Raw genomic sequence first — 18109 nt, 5'->3', positions numbered from 1 at the left:
ACCTACAGAGCTTAGGTGATTACAGGTCAAAGACTGTAGCACTTAATGAAAAATATTAGGCAGGTTTCATTATTTCACGTATATTCTGTCTTCTACATGCATTTGTAAGCTCTTCCAGGATGAAACTCTATCATGCCAAGTCTTTTTAGTTATATTTTCTTTGTGTGGCTATGAAACCTTGAGTTCAAAAAGTGTATCACAAGAACAATTGTTTCAATGGGAAAAATGGGTTAAAGACTAAAGCAGTTCAGCCCTCCAAAAAAAAAAAAAAGTTATTCCCCAGCAGCAATTTCAAAAGTAAACCCTTTTTTATAGCTATGAGTGGGTAGCTATAAAACCCAAACATCCCTGAGTAAATCCAGCTTCTGATTATACGGAGCTTTTCTAGAGATGCGCACAGCCTCTTCCTTCCATCAGCCACAGTAGCCTTAACACATTTTTATCACCTTGATGGTCTATGTTTCCTCCACAGCACCACCCAGCACCAACCTTAGGACAGGTGCAACAGGTATTAGTCTATGTGGCACATTTTGTAGGATTCAGGAAATGGGCCTCTTGCCCCTTAAAATAATCCTCCCCCATCCGCCTCTCCTCCCAAAGAGTACTTGATATTTCTTCTGGACCTTGTTCTCTGTTCCTCACTTTGAGATAGAACTTTAAAAAAGAAAAACACCTAGCATGGGCACAGATTGAGACTAAAGGGCAAATGAACGATAATGTCCCCAGAGCAAGAGGGGGCAGGGGATGCTACAACCAGGCCGCCCAATCTGCACCTGTGGAGAGACGGTACCTGTGCACATGGGCATCTCCCACTGCAAAGCATCTCCGTCCCCTGAGCCCTTCACCTGGGTAAACTCATACTGAAAAGCCCAGCTCCTTATTCAGGCATCACCCCTTCGTGGTAGGTTTCAGTGTCCCTCCTCTGTGCCCCCATCGCTCCCGATGCAGACCGTCACCATCATCTTCACCACGACACACTGAACAAAGTCTCCATGGTGTGTTTGCCCCAGAGTAACACGAGCTGCACCGAGGCAAGAATGGAGCGTTCTTCATCTACGTGTCCTGGCTCTGAGCGTGGTGCCTGATACACGGCGGGCACTTAATAAATGCTTCTCTTGAATTGAACGTATCGGTGGCACAGTAGAAAGACTGTGGAGCTGGGAACCAGCGGTGGCTTTGACTGATAGCCTCAGAACCTGCCAGCTTCGTGACTTTGGGCAAACAGTGTAACTGTGAGCCTCATCAGCACAAATGGGCAGAATCAGACCTCAGGTGGTTGAGAGGATTCATGGGATAACGAAGATGCTTCCGTCAGCACAGGTGTTCCCTAGTTGTTTATAATACTAGCGGGAAACCTACGGTGAAAGCTGTGATGAATCATCAGCCCTGCCTGCAAGTATGTGCGTGGGACACACAGCTGTTTATACACCCCCTTGAAGAACATCGCTCCACATAACACTTGAGAGAGTGATAGGGGGACAGAGGAACTGACTGTCAGTCAGAATCAGAAATGAGAATTGAATGTAGCCAGTTTGGGGGTAGTCTGCCAGATATAAACTGCTTTCCAATCCTTGTGTCTTTCCTTCAGTAACATCTTGGGCTGGGTTTCATCATTCTCAGGTTTTAAAAAAATCATTTGTACTTAAAACTTAGATCTTAAGCTTGATTTAAATCTAATATCCTCTGCTTTCCTCAGGAAGTTCAGAGTGAGGTGAGGTAAGGACATGCAATAGACTGAATGGGTTTTTGTTGTTGTTTTATAAATTTATTTACTTTTTAATTTATTTTTATTTTTGGCTGCATCGGGTCTTCGTTGCTGCACGCAGGCTTTCTCTAGTTGTGGTGAGCAGGGGCTACTCTTCATTGCAGTGCGTGGGCTTCTCATTGCGGTGGCTTCTCTTGTTGCAGAGCACGGGCTCTAGGCACGTGGGCTTCAGTAATTGTGGCACGCAGGCTCAGTAGTTGTGGCTCGCAGGCTCTAGAGTGCAGGCTCAGTAGTTGTGGCACAGGGGCTTAGTTGCTTCACGGCATGTGGGATCTTCCCAGACCAGGGCTCGAACCTGTGTCCCCTGCATTGCCAGGCGGATTGTTAACCACTGCACCACCAGGGAAGCCCTAGACTGAATGTTTGTGGGTCCCAAATTCACATGTTAAATCATAATGCCCGAAGTGATGGCATTAGGAGGTGGGACCTTTGGGAGGTGATTAGGTCATGAGGGTGGAGCCCTCTTGAATGGGATTAGTGCCCTTATAAGAGAGATACCAGAGAGCTCTCTTGTCTCCTTCTGCCATTTGGGGACACAGTGAAAAGATGGCCATCTACGAACTAGCAAGCAGGCTCTCACCAGACCTCAAATCTGCTGGTGCCTTGATCTTGGACTTCCTGGCCTCCAGAACTGTGAGAAATAAATTTCTGTTGTTTGTAAGCCACCTAGTCTAGGGCATTTTTGTTATACCAGCCTGAATGGACTAAGAGAGGGAAGCTGAAAGATGCTACCTGGTACATTTCACTTTTCCTTAGAGGTTTTGGAATGGAGAGAGCGGCATAGTCTAAACTGGGAACATACCCACTCCACCTCTCTCTTTAAAGTCTGGCTCCTTTAGGGTTGGGGTGGGTGGGAGACTGAGAAAGAAGGAAGTACTGCCAAGGGTGTGTCATAACTGACAAGCTGGTGGGGGGGAGGCCTGGTCTTGATCTGAAATGCTTGTGCGAAAGCTCTGAGTGTGACTCGCAGGCCTATAAGGGTTTTGGTACGTGTCAGGAGGGTGGCAGACCAGACAGAGGAAATACTCTTTGCAAATCACAGGGGCACAGGAAAGCCTACTCTGCTCAGAAGCAGACAAGCACTTGGAAATAGCCAGAGAGATACTGGTATGAAGGGCTGATAAAACAAGCAAAGGTCAGCTCAGGAAAAAGCCCTCACTTGTCAGGCAAAATAAGTTGGGTTTTATCCAATAATGATGGGGATTCATGGAAGGACATTTAGGCAGAATTGTGGCATATTGGGAAAGTCTCCCAGGTAGATCTTGAGAGGATTGGCGGGCAGGTGACCTGTCACCTGGCGTGGCTGGTGAGCTCAGCTCTGCTGCTTTGCTGAGCGTTGCCTCCCATGATGCCCTGTGCCTTCAAGCAAAGGTTCCACCTGCTGGTTCCAGGTCACTCCCCCCATGCCCACCCCTGGGGGCCTCCTTTCCAAAGCTGCCCAAGTACAGGCGGGCCAGGAAAAATGTCAGACTCGCTGTTCAAAGCAGCACTTGCTGCCAGCAGAGGAAGAGAGGCCTTCCTTTTATGGAAGGCCTGGGATTCTTCCTTGACAACAGCTCTTAGATCCTTGCTTAGTAAAAGAAGATTCCCCCCTCCCACTTTTCAAGTTCTCTCAAGAGTGGCTCCCACGCAGGGCCCACCAGCTCTCTCTCTCTCTCTCTCTCTCTCTCTCTCTCTCTCTCTCTCTCTCACACACACACACACACACACACACACACACACACACACACACGGGAAGCATGACCCCAGCTCTGCTGATGGAGAGAAGTACATTGTGGGAGGCCAGAGAACTGCACTGGAACCAATGTGATGAAAGTGGTGGCCTGGGGGTGTTGGATCCACATAAAACTACACAAAACTAGGGCATCCTACCTAGAGATGATCATACTAAGTGAAGTCAGTCAGAAAGAGAAAGACAAATACCACACGATATCACTTATATCTGGAATCTAAAATATGACACAAATGAACTTATTGACAAAACAGAAACAGACTCATAGAGAACAAACTTATGGTTACCAAAGGGGAACGGGGGTGGGGAGGGATAAATTAGGAGTTTGAGATTAGCAGATACAAACTACTATATATAAAACAAACAACAAGATCCTACTGTATAGCACAGGGAACTATATTCAATATCCTGTAATACACCATAATGGAGAAGAATATGAAAAAGGAATATATATATGTGTGTGTGTGTGTGTGTGTGTGTGTGTATATATATATATATATATATATATATATATATATATATATAACCGAATCACTTTGCCATACACCAGAAACTAACACAACATTGTAAATCAACTATACTTCAATAAAAAATGAATTTAAAAAAACTAAGGGAGTAAAAAAAAACCCCAAACCAAAATACTAGCATGTCCTAGATTCCTACCCTGCCTCATACTTACCTAGTTAATTAGACAGATTATTTAACCTCTCTGAGCCTCAGTTTTCCCAACTGTAAAATAGGAACAATATCTACCTTTCAGGATGATTTTGAGAATTAGAGGTAGTCTTTGTAATGTGCCTTACATAGCATTATATAATCAGTAAAAACCATTAATGTTACTAACATTGCTGCACACATCAGCATAAGAGGACTCCCTATCCCACCTCCCACGCTAAGATGCTTTGAATCAGTTTCATTTATTACACTTGTTGAAATGCTGCTAAATTCAGAGCACTGTCATAAACATTATAGGAAATAAAATATATAAGATACTAATCATAACCTTGGGTTGTTTACAAAGGATGTGAGGATGGAACGTTTTGCTTAGAGGCTAGATTTTAATAGAGGCTTCATTTATGCCTGCCTTAATGGATCTTCTCAGACTTGATTTTTAGGGCCTGTGTTTCCCCTATGGGGAAAGGAAATAAGAGAATATATTGTTCAACTTAACACTAAGACAGAAATTCTTAATACATAATGCTTTGGTGATTTTTTAAATGTGTAAGTTCTTGTGTATCTGAATGTACATGTGAGAGCAAAAGAAAGATTAAAGTTACTACAAAGAACCAGTCCAGTGATGCAGCAGGAAAAGCACCCCCTTCTTTGGACTTAGGAAGCCAATTTCTAAACGTCGGACCTTGGAGAAAACATTTGACTTCTCTGCAAATGGCAATCATAATCTGCTCTCAAATTGTGGAGGAGTCGTTCGTTGAATCCAATAAAATAATAGTCAAAATATTTCATAAAAGAAAATGTTAAATTACTAGCAAAAGGTGATCAAGAAGTTGAACAGAAGCCAAACTTTATATGGGTGAAGGTCAGAGGGCTGGTATATGAGATGGGTAAGTCATTTCAGGCTACAGAACTTGGCAAGTGGTCCCTCCTCGTAGAGAGTAGGAGCTCAAAATTGATACCTCCATGGCCTATAGAGGGAAGAGGAGGACAGAAGACGTGAGTTCTTTCTCGTCAAAGGAAGAGGCCCAGCCTCTCTCTAGTACTCTCTGACGGCCCCTGGCCACTTTCCCCCATCCCTTCCACTGTTGTCTTTTTCCCTTGACGCTGACATCCTCAATAAGACCATCTATAGACTGACTGGTAGGCTATTGGCTGATCCCCATCTCTTCCATCAATATCTTGCACATGAAGGGCCTCAGAGGGAGTGGACACTGCATTTGAGGTTCCCATCTAAAACTCTTGTCCTTGGAGTCAGCTTTTCTAACCCATTAGAAATCTATGATAATAAGAAAAAAATCATTAGAACTACTATGTTCCATCTCTTTTTTTCGTTTTTTTTTTTTTTTTTTCTCTTTGGCTGTACCATGTGGCATGTGGGATATTAGTTCCCCAACCAGGGATCAAACCTGTGCCTCCTGCCGTGGAAGCACAGAGTCTTAGCCACTGGACCTCCAGGGAGTTCCCTACATTCCATCTCTTTGCTAAGTGCTTTACATGTATTACCTCATTCAATCTCCACACTAGTCCCCATGTGAGAAGTTCCATTATTATCCTCATTTTACTGGTGAGGAAACCAGGGTATAAAGAATCATGTACCTAAAGTCACACAGTAATAACTGGGAGATCTGGGTCTGACACCAAAGCTCACACTCTTAGGCACACTCTTCTCTAAGCTCTACAAACTTGGAACCAAGTATGAAGTCCTTTTACCTGAAGGTCATCTTGAGGTCATTCAGGGATTCAGCCCCTTCTCTGGAAAGATGAGGTTAGAGGAAAAGGTAAGGGAAACTTCTTGTTTCATATGTGATGAGAGAATCGGAGTTGGAAAGAGGAATGATGGCCTGGCGGGCACCCTGGTGGAAAGAGCATCCTCTGAAATGGAAAGGATGCTGTCCAACCTCCCTTCTGATTCAGCTGGGAAATGATGTGATTTGGAAACCATGGAGACCCCTAATTCTGGAGGAAGATCTTCGACTGTCTCCTTTCACCTCTTTGGAATTTTGTCTCCAAAACACAGAATTGACAGTTGTCATTAACCATGAGAAGATGGACAGAGAGGATGAGGAAAGGAAGAAAGACATCCAGAAGCCCCCTTTTTTGGTAGTTTTTTCTTTAACTTTTCCTTCTGGCAGCAAAATAACACATCTTGTCTCAGAGAGGCTTTCATGGTGTATAATTTAAGGTCTATAAATAGACGACTGTTATTAACAAACACACACACACACTCACTCACACACACATACATCTTTCTCTCTATTCAGACATCGGCAGAAATATTGCAGATAGAAGAGATAAGCTGTTTAAAATGGGAGGCACCTTTTTCTCTCCTCCACCAGCTGGATGGCTGTATCTGTCTCTTCCTCTGCCCTTACTCTCAACTCATTCTATTCTAGGTTTTATTTCCATCTCTGTTCCCTTTATGCTGCTAAACCCCACCCTTCATGTTCTTACTGTGATCTTTCTGGAACACTTGAGACTCCCCTCTAATCTTTGTGCCTGAGTCTTTCCCTCATTAGTGATCAGTCTCCTTATCCCTTTCCAAAGGCAATTTAAAACCTTATTAGAGGGCTTCCCTGGTGGTGCAGTGGTTGAGAGTCTGCCTGCCGATGCAAGGGACGCAGGTTCGTGCCCCGGTCCGGGAAGATCCCACATGCCGCGGAGCGGCTGGGCCCGTGAGCCATGGCCGCTGAACCTGTGCGTCCGGAGCCTGTGCTCCGCAGTGGGAGAGGCCACAGCAGTGAGAGGCCCGCGTACCACAAACAAAACAAAACAAAACAAAACAAAAAACCTTATTAGATGTCCCTAAAATTCTATCTGACACAGAACACTCAGGTGTGGATACAACCACACTGGTAGAAAGAACTAGAAGACAAGGTTTTACAGAGGTTCAAAAAGAAGCTACGTCATGAAATAAAAATGACAGGAATGGGCTTCCCTGGTGGCGCAGCGGTTGAGAATCTGCCTGCCAATGCAGGGGACACGGGTTCGAGCCCTGGACTGGGAAGATCCCACATGCCGTGGGGCAACTGGGTCCGTGAGCCACAACTACTGAGCCTGCGCGTCTGGAGCTTATGCTCTGCAACAAGAGAGGCCGCAACAGTGAGAGGCCCGCGCACCGCAATGAAGAGTGGCCCCCGCTTGCCACAGCTAGAGAAAGCCCTCGCACAGAAACGAAGACCCAACACAGCCAAAAAAAAAAAAAAAAAAAAAAAAAAAAATGACAGGAATGACCATGAAATTTGTGCGCCAGCTACTATTTATTACAGAAACATTTAAAAGAGGATCAGATCTGATGGGATAATATAAGATGATGAATTCACTGATGGTTAATATATTAAAATGCGCATTTATATGGCATAACACAGATTCCAAAGAGCTTTTAAGTACATGATTCCTCATCGTCTTCCCTGGGATACCACAGCCAGTGAGTGGCAAAGCCAGAGCCAGCACCCAGTTTTGTGTGACCCTCAGGAAGTGTTCAGGTCTGTGTCTGGTCCCATCTTAGTCTCCACCACGATGATTTATAACTGTCTGTTTACTTGTCTTTCTTCTCCACTCTTCTTTAAGTACTTTGGTTGTATTCCCAGGACTAGATAAATGCCTGACTCAGGGAAGGAGGGTAATAAATGTTTCTTCAATGGATGAATAACTGAATAAAGGAAAGAATGGATGGACGCTTGGATGCAAATGCCAATGTTAAACTAATAAATGGGAAACAAGGCGAAGTGTGACGTGGGACACCTCCTTGTATCACTTCACAGCATCCTGTTGGTTATGGGCCACACTACAGCAGCAGATAAGGGTCCACTTTCTCCATTCAACCATCATGGCCCCAGTCCTTGAGTCAATTCCCTTCTGTCCATTCAGACGATCTCAGCTCCTTTGCATCCCGTCTCTAACACCAGATGCTTTCTGCCTTGCCTTTCCTCCCATCACATACTTTAAGCTTCTTAAGTAACCATGTCTTATTTAATTCCCTCATTCATTCATTAAAGGAGGAAAGCTAATGTGAATTATAGGTCTACTATATGCCAGTCGCTCTCATGACCTTAAGAGGTTATACTTTAATCTTTATTGATGAGGAAACTGAGGCTCCAGGAACTCAGATAATTTATCAGAACACATCACAGGAGCTTAATACGTATTTCTTTAATGAAGGAAAGAAAGATGGTGCTGGTGATAAGCGACTGATCAGGGATTCAAGGTCAAGCCTTTCTGATTCCAAAGCCCAAGATTTCCCCAGTAGCTGATCCTCTTCCAATTCTAATTCCAATTGGAATATTGCTTTCAATTCTAAGACACCATGAAGGATTTACGAAATCACTGAATCGAAAAATCAGCCCTCAGTCTCCAGGCATCTGTAATCATAATGATAATTCTTTGAAACTATTTTAATCTTTTCTTCCAAGGAGTGTAAGGAATAATATTCATAGTGCTTATCCCTGAGGCCATTTTATTTACACACAAGGGGACTGGTTATTAGTTCCATTTTTCAGGCTAAGGCAGAGAGCTATTTCCTGTGTGACCCATGGTTACCAAGTGAGCGAGGATGACTCTGGGGGAAGAGGCTAGTTCCCCGACCAGACTCATATGCCCTGATCCTTTCACTAACCCAACAAATAAAGTTTCTTTTATTTGATTTTAAAAACATTTTAGGGGCTTCCCTGGTGGCGCAGTGGTTGAGAGTCCGCCTGCCGATGCAGGGGACACGGGTTCGTGCCCGAGTCCGGGAAGATCCGACATGCCGCGGAGCGGCTGGGCCCGTGAGCCATGGCCGCTGAGCCTGCGCGTCCGGAGCCTGTGCTCCGCAACGGGAGAGGCCGCAACGGTGAGAGGCCCGCGTACCACAAAAAAAAAAAAAAATTTAGTTTTCATGTCTCCAAAAGGAGACCCAGGAACTAAAATGAAGGCTGTCAGCCCTCTCTTCTCTCAGAGGCTCAGCTATCAGCCAGCACCCTCTGATGGCTTCTGAACATTGTGATCTAGAAGGATCCTGGAGTTCTGTAAAGTCCTAATAAGGCTTCTGAGAAAGCAAAGAAAGATTAAATTATTTTCTCTCCTGTTTTGGTATTAGCAATTCTCTCACATGCACTCCCCGGCTCTTCCTGTTTATTCTCCACCGGCATGCCAGGTAAATCCTACTGGTCCTTCAGAGCTCTGCGGGTACCTCACCTCCAGAAAATCATCTCTGACCACAACTACCTTCTTCATGGCTGTCTTTCTGGGTCCGTTTTCATCTTGGTCAAGCCTTCTTCATTGTTACATGTGTTTTAGATTGTTAACCAGCTAGATTTCCAACTTCTTTAAGATACGAACCTAAACACTAGTGAAACTGCACCTCTTCTCGGATGGGGCTTGAACCCAGCCAACATCCAGATTGGGGCTCAAAAGCACAATCCCCAGCTTAGGAGGGGACTGAAACCCACTGTCCTTTCATTGAAACCTCTCACCTAGTGTCAGGACTTGCTGAAGCTCAGGTTCTTTTGTCTCGGTGCAGAAAGAATTCAGCATGAGGCAAAGTGACAGGTAAAGAGTGAGTTTATTAGCATAGGATGCTTGTGAGAGACACCAGCGGGCAGGTGAGGGAGCGCAGCCCTGAGAAGAAAGAGGGCTACATTTTTACAATCAAAGAGAAAGTGGGGAGGGGAGAAGACCACCTTCTTCGTCATTCTTGGGCAGACGTCAAGGCTTCCATCAGTAGTTCCACCTTTGGCCCTATATGGTTTAACTGGGACTGTCATGGCGTTATTTAAATCATGTATATTAGCAAAAGGGTGGTAACATATATTAAATATGGTCATTCATCTCAGGTTTCCGTATAATGCCCCCTTTCACCTAGTTTCCTTCCCCTTTCACCTATATTTCTGTCTTGGCCACATTCAGGAATGCTACCCTTCAAGAACTATTAACTCTCTGGCTTCATGTAACGAGATTCAGCCCCCATATCTACTGTCTTGTGTTTTAACTGTCAGGGTTTATGGCTTGAGTGTGTCTGGTGCTCGCATGCACCTGGTCTTCCTTCAAGGTAGTGCAGACTATTGCTAGGTTCCTGGATTATTTTCTTGAGGGGTCATTAGCTTACAACAGTCTTCCAAACTCCCTTAAAATTCCCTTTCTGTCTTTAATCACCTAGTGGAATTTCTAAACTGACTGTTTAATTACCCTACTCTATCCCTATCACTAGAAACACAGTAAGTGAATAGCAGGTTAACTTCAATCCCTTGACATCTGGAAATGGACAAATGTTATGAATGGTAAACCTTTATTAACAGATTGATCTAAGCCTCTAATAATCTGAATTAACCAGAAAGGACTCTCCATTCCTCAGACTTAACAGACAACAGAGACTTTGGTGTTCCTATCGACCGGGCCAGCATCTCTTTGAAAGCACGCTCTGGGCACAAGAGGTCAGGCCTAACGAGGACCTTGATCTGACATGGGGAGCAAGTGAGCCCTGGTGAGACACTCAGCCCCGCGCAGCTTATAGAGCCACGAGGGAGGGAGTGGGGCCTGAGGCTGACTCAGAGCTGCAACTATATCCAGTGCTCTGGGAAGCACACTGAATCATATCACGGCAAATTTAGGCCTGTGCTGATCAAGGCAGGAAACTCAGCACCTCCTTTCTCTCTGCAGCCTGCCAGATGCCTGACATCTAGGCCACAGTCCCTCTGCGGGGCTTCTTCCCATCCTGGAGAATGAGAGGTCGCTTGGACAGTGGGTTCCTGCAGGCGGGCTTACAACCTCGCTCCAGAGAAGGTGGTGTATTGGAGGCCGGGGCTCTGGCGTCATTTTCTCAAGGCCCGGGGCGCGTTTCGAGTACCAGTTCATTGCCCCTTTCCCTCTTGTTCATATTTTGTTGGACACCAGCGGCCTACAGCCTTACACAGTTACAAGCCTCAGCTGCTCTCTTGGGTTTTTGAATTTTACTGTAGGAAATTATGTATTCGCTAAAAATAACATTTTAATCAAATGTCCTCTAGAACCCAACTGCACCGGGGCTGTAACATTACCAAAGAAGAGACAGGGAAGTCAAGATCTAGAATTCAAAGTCAGTTAGAACCTCCTGGTTTCCGGTCTTCAAAGCTGTAGGGAACTCCTGTCACTCCATGTCTTAAAACAAGACTATCAGGGCTTCCCTGGTGGTGCAGTGGTTAAGAATCTGCCTGCTAATGCAGGGGACACGGGTTCGAGCCCTGGTCTGGGAAGATCCCACATGCCGCTGAGCAAGCCACAACTACTGAGCCTGCGCTCTAGAGCCTGAGAGCCACAACTACTGAGCCCGCATGCCACAACTACTGAAGCCCATGCTCTGCAACAAGAGAAGCCACCACAGTGAGAAGCCCGCGCACTGCAACGAAGAGTAGCCCCGCTCACCGCAACTAGAGAAAGCCTGAGCAGCAACAAAGACCTAACGCAGCCTAAATAAATAAATAAATAAAATCTATTTTAAAAAAAGATGTTCCTTAAAAAAAAAACAGACAAGACTATTAGATTGAAGCAGAGACTTCTTTGGAGTCGTTTAGGATTACAAAACCTTCCCTTGGGGACTGTCATTTTCATACCTGGCTTTCATGCAAGGGTGAAATTGTGTATGTGAAATTAACCACCAAGGCCAGGCATTGATTTAAAAACTTACAGATACTTCCTATTTCTGTTGTCAAGCGAATGTCTTATTTTTTTTCTCTCTGTTTGTATATGAGCATAATTTAATACATAACTGCTGAGCCTAGAAAAAGGAGCAATTGTGTCTCTATTCTTTTTTTAAAAAATACTCTTTTGAAATGCTAAGAGACTGAAATATTTAAGTAAACAGAATTTTAGGATGAGAACCTAAGTGTCAAACAACAAAAAAACAAAGTAGCAATTTGCTATTCAGTAGACAGAATTCAGAGCTACCTTGCAGGAGACAAAAAATAAAAGATAAACCCGTCCTGACAACAGACCTCCCAAGCCCATCCTACAAAAAGTCTCAGTAACAACAAACAACAACAACAATAATTTCCTTGGTTGAGACAAGCTGATTTTCCCAGACATTAATCTCATTTCTTGCCATAATCACTGAGATGGGTAGAAGTTTTCATCCCCATTTTACAGATGAGAAAATTGAGTCTCAGAGAGGTTGGATAACTTGCCTAAAGCCACACAGCTAAGTAGCAATTGGGCCAATGCTAAAAACACATCTTTTTACTTAGGGCTGTTTTCAGGACACTCTGCTGCAAGTGGAAGGCATTACAGACCTCCAATGGTCCTTTGTTTCTGGGTAAACCTAGTAGAATTGCTTGCGTGGGCCTTCATTTCTGTCTTCCTCAGCCTGATGACATTTACAGGATTATTCTTTTTCTAGTTCTCTCTTGGCAAAAGTTCTATTGAAGAGGCCCTTGTAGCTACCCTGGTGGCGCAGTGGTTGGGAATCTGCCTGCCAATGCAGGGGACACAGTTTCGAACCATGGTCCGGGAAGATCCCACACACCACGGAGCAACTAAGCCCATGAGCCACAACTACTGAACCTGCACTCTAGAACCCACAAGCCACAACTACTGAGCCCATGTGCCACAACTACTGAAGCCTGCACACCTAGAGCCTGTGCTCCGCAACAAGAGAAGCCACTGCAATGAGAAGCCCATGCACGGCAATGAAGAGTAGCCCCAGCTCGCCGCAACTAGAGAAAGCCTGCGTGCAGCAACGAAGACCCAACGCACCAAAAATAAATAAATAAATAAAAGAAAAAGAAAAAAAGGAAAAAAGAAAAATGAAAGAAAAGGCCCTTGTAGAAAAAACCTTTCCGCTAAGGATTTCAAAGCAATTTTACCCAAGGGAAAATCCAGGCCCTCAGGGGCTAAGCCGCTGTTTTCCAGGCAACATAGTAACCCTGCAAGACAAGCAAATTGTCTGATCTTCCTCCAACTTCTAATAAACCCCAGACAGGGGTCAGCAGCCCACGACAGAGATGTGCTGCTAATAGTGTGTAGGACACAGCGTCAATCACCGGCAAAGCTGTCAGGCAAAACCTCTGGTCAGGTCCTCTCCACCTCAAACCAAATGAGATACTTGTGAAAAAAAATTTAAATGGCAATATGACATACAGAGGTAAAGCATTATTGTCACCTTCATGTTTCATGAGCCCCAAGAAAAACATCCTTTTTTTCCCTTTTCAAAAAAATTTTTTTGGAGAATAGTTGATTTCCAATGTTGCGTTAGTTTCAGGTGTACGGCAAAGTGAATCAGTTATACATATACATATATCCACTCTTTTTTAGATTCTTTTCCCATATAGGTCATTACAGAGTACTGAGTAGAGTTCCCTGTGCCATACAGCAGGTCTTTATTAGTTATCTATTTTATATACAGTAGTGTGTATATGTCAATCCCAATCTCCCAATTTATCCTTCCCCCCACTTTCCACCTGGTAACCATAAGTTTGCTTTCTACATCTGTAACTCTATTTCTGTTTTGTAGTTAAGTTCATTTGTACCCTTTTATTAGATTCCACACATGAGCTATATCGTATGATATTTATCTTCCTCTGTCTGACTTACTTCACTCAGTATAACAATCTCTAGGTCCATCCATGTTGCTGCAAAAGGCATAATATCGTTCTTTTATAATGGTTAATATTCCATTGTATACATGAACGATATCTTCTTTATCCATTCCTCTGTCCGTGGACATTTAGGCTGCTTCCATGTCCTGGTTACAGAAATACTTTTTATCTTACTTCCCCACATCCTGCTTTTGATACTTGCCTGTCCAGCCCCTGTTTTGCATATAGTAGGCGCTTAGTAAAAATGTATCCAAATTCCTATTGATCTTTACACTTAAATCCCTTCTAGGAATACTTTCAGGGGCCTGAAAGCTGAAAATATTTCCTTAAATAACCCTTAATTTCGTCATGCCAGGAATGGATGGGGTTCACGCAGTAAACCTTCTTATAAAATCAACCCTACATACGCACTCAGGACAGTCCAGACAGTCAGAGCTGTTTGTTGTTTCTGGAATGCACCCGCTGCTTCTCACTTATCCACACGCTGCTTCATTCTCTTGAATGATCCTTCACTATTCCACATATGTCTGGCAATTGTCCCCTAACACAGAACTCAGGTGTCATCTTTTCTGGGAATACTTCCCAGAATGATGGAATGATGGAATGATGAATAGAAACGCCTACACAGGTAATTTTCTCCAAAAGTCTTTCTCAGATTCTGGGCATCTTCAGCTCCCAAATGGACTCCCCTGGGGTGCTTCCCATGCATCCCTTACCAGGAAGTTAGCTAGGCTGTTCTTCTATGACTTCTGTGAGTCAATACTTGTATGGCATCAGCACATGGAAACTGGCATCCAGTGATGATAATGCAAACTTTTCCCCCTTTATTTAAAAAAGTTATGATGCGTGGATACAGAAAAGTACATAAAACACATGTATACAGTTTAACAAATAAATGAATAAAATAAGAGAACACCCAGATAGATAATCCACCAGCCAGGACAAGAAAAGGAACACTGCCAGCACCTTAGAAGACCCCATGTGCCCCTTCCTGATGACAATTTTGCCCTTTCTTCCTAGAGTTAACTGCTGTGCTGGCTTTGAGGGTCATGATTCCTTTCATTTTCTTTATGGTTTTACCACTCATGTACGCCACTCTAAAGTCTGGCTTCTTGGTTTTGAAGTTTGTAGAAATGGAACTGTTCTGTCTGGGGTCTTTCATTTGACATTGCACTTGTGGGATTCATCCATGGGTCTACCTGTACCTGTGTTATTCCACTGCATGACAAACTACAGAGTAGTTCATCTACTCTATTGTTGATGAATATTTGGGTTGTATCAAAGTTGGAATAATTATAAACAGCGCAGCTATGAACATTCTTGGGTTACTTTGTGCCCATTTGAACAAACTTTGCTAGGATATATACCTAGGGTTGCCTTTCTGGGTATTTTTATTTATAGGTAATATATTAAATAATGCTAAACTGATTTCCAAGTAATTGTACCAACTTCCATGGTCTTCAGCAGTCAAGGAGAGTTCAAAATGTTCCATCACTCCTTCATTGTCAGACTTTTCAAACGTTTGCCCATTGAGTGGGGTATGGAAGGAATTCCATCATGATTGTATTTTAGTCCACAGATTATTAATCTTATATTTAACTGGAAATTTCCTTTTTGTGAAGTATCTGTTTAAACCTTTTACCCATTTTTTCCTGTTAGGTTGTCTGCCTTTGTCTTAGCGATTTTGGAAGAATTCTATAAGTATTTTGAATAATAGTGTGTTGTTTGTTTTGTGTGTTGTAAATATTATCTCCCACTTCATGGTTTATCTTTTTACCTTTGATACCATTTGATGAAGAGGATGTCTTGATTTTAATGTAGAACAAATTTATAATTTTTTTCTTTATGGTTTGTGTTTTTTGTGTCTTGTTTAGGAAATCTTTACCCCAAGATCATGACAGTATCTTTCCTTATTGATTTTCCTTTCACCTTCAGTCTTTTAACCAACTGAAATCGACATTTTTAGGATGGTATGAGGTAAAGATCCAACTTTGTTTTTTCTACATGGATGCCTGTCTCAGCAATTTGTTGGAAACTTCTTATTTTCCCTGCTGATCTTGAAATCTGGTAGAGCCAGAGAGTTCTACTTCTTCAAGAGTGTTTTGGATATTGGATATTCTTATTAACCCTTTGCATATCCATATAAGTTTCAAAACCAGCCTGCCAAGTTTTTTTTAAAAAATCATGGAATTTTGCTTGGGTATGCATTAAATTTATAACTCAACTTGAGGACAAGTGGCATCTTTATAAAAATTATTCTGATTCATAAACTTGGTATACCTCTCCACTTAGCTTTCTTTTTTAATGTCTCTCAGTAACACTTTATAATTTTCTCCATAGATGTCTTAGACAAAATTATATTGTTAGTACTGTTCCCAAGGATATCATCTTGTTTTACGCTATTCTAAATGGTAGCTCTTTTATTTCACTTTCAATCTGTTGCTCGATTATATGAATTAAATGTATTGTTTAAGTACTGAATGTGAATAGTACAACCGTGTCACAGCCTCGTAATAATTACAGTAATCTCTCTATGGATTCCTTCAGATTTTCTACACATAATTAAATCATCTGTGAATAATGACAGCTGTTTTTCTCCACTTTTCAATTCTCATACCTTTTATTTCTTTTCATTGTTTCACTGAGCAGGCAGGGAACTCCAGGACAAAGCTGAATAGAAGTAGCAATAACAGGAATTCTTGTCTTGTTCCAAATTTCAAAATGAGAGCTCTCAAAGTTTCAACATTTGATGTGACGTTTGCAATAAGATTGTAGTAGGTACCCTTTGTAAGGTTAAGGAAATTTCATTCTATTTCTATTTTTATAAGAGTTTTATTATGAATGATTATTGACTTTTACTAAATACTTTCTCTGCACCTCTGTGATAATCACCCCATTTTTTCCCATATTTTTCTTATAATGTGGTGAATTACATGAATTGCTTTTCCAAAGTGACACTAATCTTACATTCCTAAGATAAACACAAATTAGTCATGATGTATTTTTTATGTATATTGCTGCATTCAGTTTACTAATTATAGTTTACGTTTTGCATTTACATTCATGAGTGAGATTGGGCTCTAGTTTTCCTCTCTCGTTTTGCCTTTGTTGAGCATTAGAATCAAGATGATGGGTAGTATCACAAAGCATAATGGTAGATTTGCCCTTTTATTCTATTGTCTGAAGGAATGTGTATAAATTGGAAATATTTCTCTCTTGAACATTTATAGACCTTACTGGTAAACCACGTGGACCTAGAGAGCTCTGGATAAGAAGTTTTTGTTTTACTAACTAAAGGAAAAGTCAGGATTCTTATCTCTTCATGAGAAGGGTTTTGGTATGTTATACTTTTCCAGGAATGTATACATTTTGCATCCATTTTCAAATATATTGGTGTTAAGATTTTTGTATATTCTATTATCTTTTCAATATTTGCAGTGTCTGTAGTAATGTCCAATTTTTCACTCATGATGTTGATTATTTGTGCATTTCTTCTTTATTTTCTTGGTCAATCTCACCAGAGGTTGGTCCATTTTTTTCTTAGTTTCAAAGAGTGAACTTTTGGGTTTGTTTTTTCTCTTTATTATAGTTCTATTTTGTATAATATTTTTCTATGCCATTAATTTATCTTTTTATCTTAATTGTTTTCTTTCTTCTGCTTTCTTGGATTTTGCATTGCTTTTTTTTCCTAGTTCCTGAAGATGGAATTTCCAGCATTTGTTTTTTTCTAATCCATCTAAATCCATCTAATCCAATCTAAAAACGAACTCTCAAAAGACTATAAATTTCCCTCTATATAATATTTTAACTGCATCTCTTAGCGTTCTGTTAACTAATTTGCGAAAGGAAGGAAGGAAGGGAGGGAGGGAGGAAGGGAGAAAGGAAAGAAGGGAGAAAGGGAGAGAAAGAGAAGGAAGGAAGAAGGATGAAAAGAAAGAAAAGAAAAGAAAGGAAAATAAAAAGTCCTGATTTGTAGCATGCCAATTTCATATTTCTGTGTTGTAAATACTTCACCACAACTGATTTCAGGCTAGTAGTGGATTAATAACCAGTGGGAAAATGTCCTGAATAGTTAACATTCGGCTCTTGCAAGCTGATACAAGGCAGCTCTGGCACACCACTGGCTGTATGTCTCAAATTTAAATAGTATTTTCACTATTGTTTTCAAAATATGTTCTAATTAGCACTATATAGTTGACCCTTGAACAGCACTGGTTTGAACTGCACAACTCCACCTATATATTTTTTTTCAATAGTAAATACTACAGTACTACACAATCTGCTGCTGGTTGAATCCACAGATGGGGAACCACTGATGTGAAGGGCCTATCCATGGATTTTTCAACTGCTCAGAGGGTCAGTTCCCCTAATCCACCCTCCCGCTTTGTTCAGGGT

Source organism: Leucopleurus acutus (genome assembly GCF_964270905.1).
Source record: "Leucopleurus acutus genome assembly, chromosome: 11".
Taxonomy (NCBI): Eukaryota; Metazoa; Chordata; class Mammalia; order Artiodactyla; family Delphinidae; genus Leucopleurus; species Leucopleurus acutus.
The sequence above is the reverse complement of the archived record's forward strand: the minus strand, read 5'-3'. Positions refer to the sequence as shown.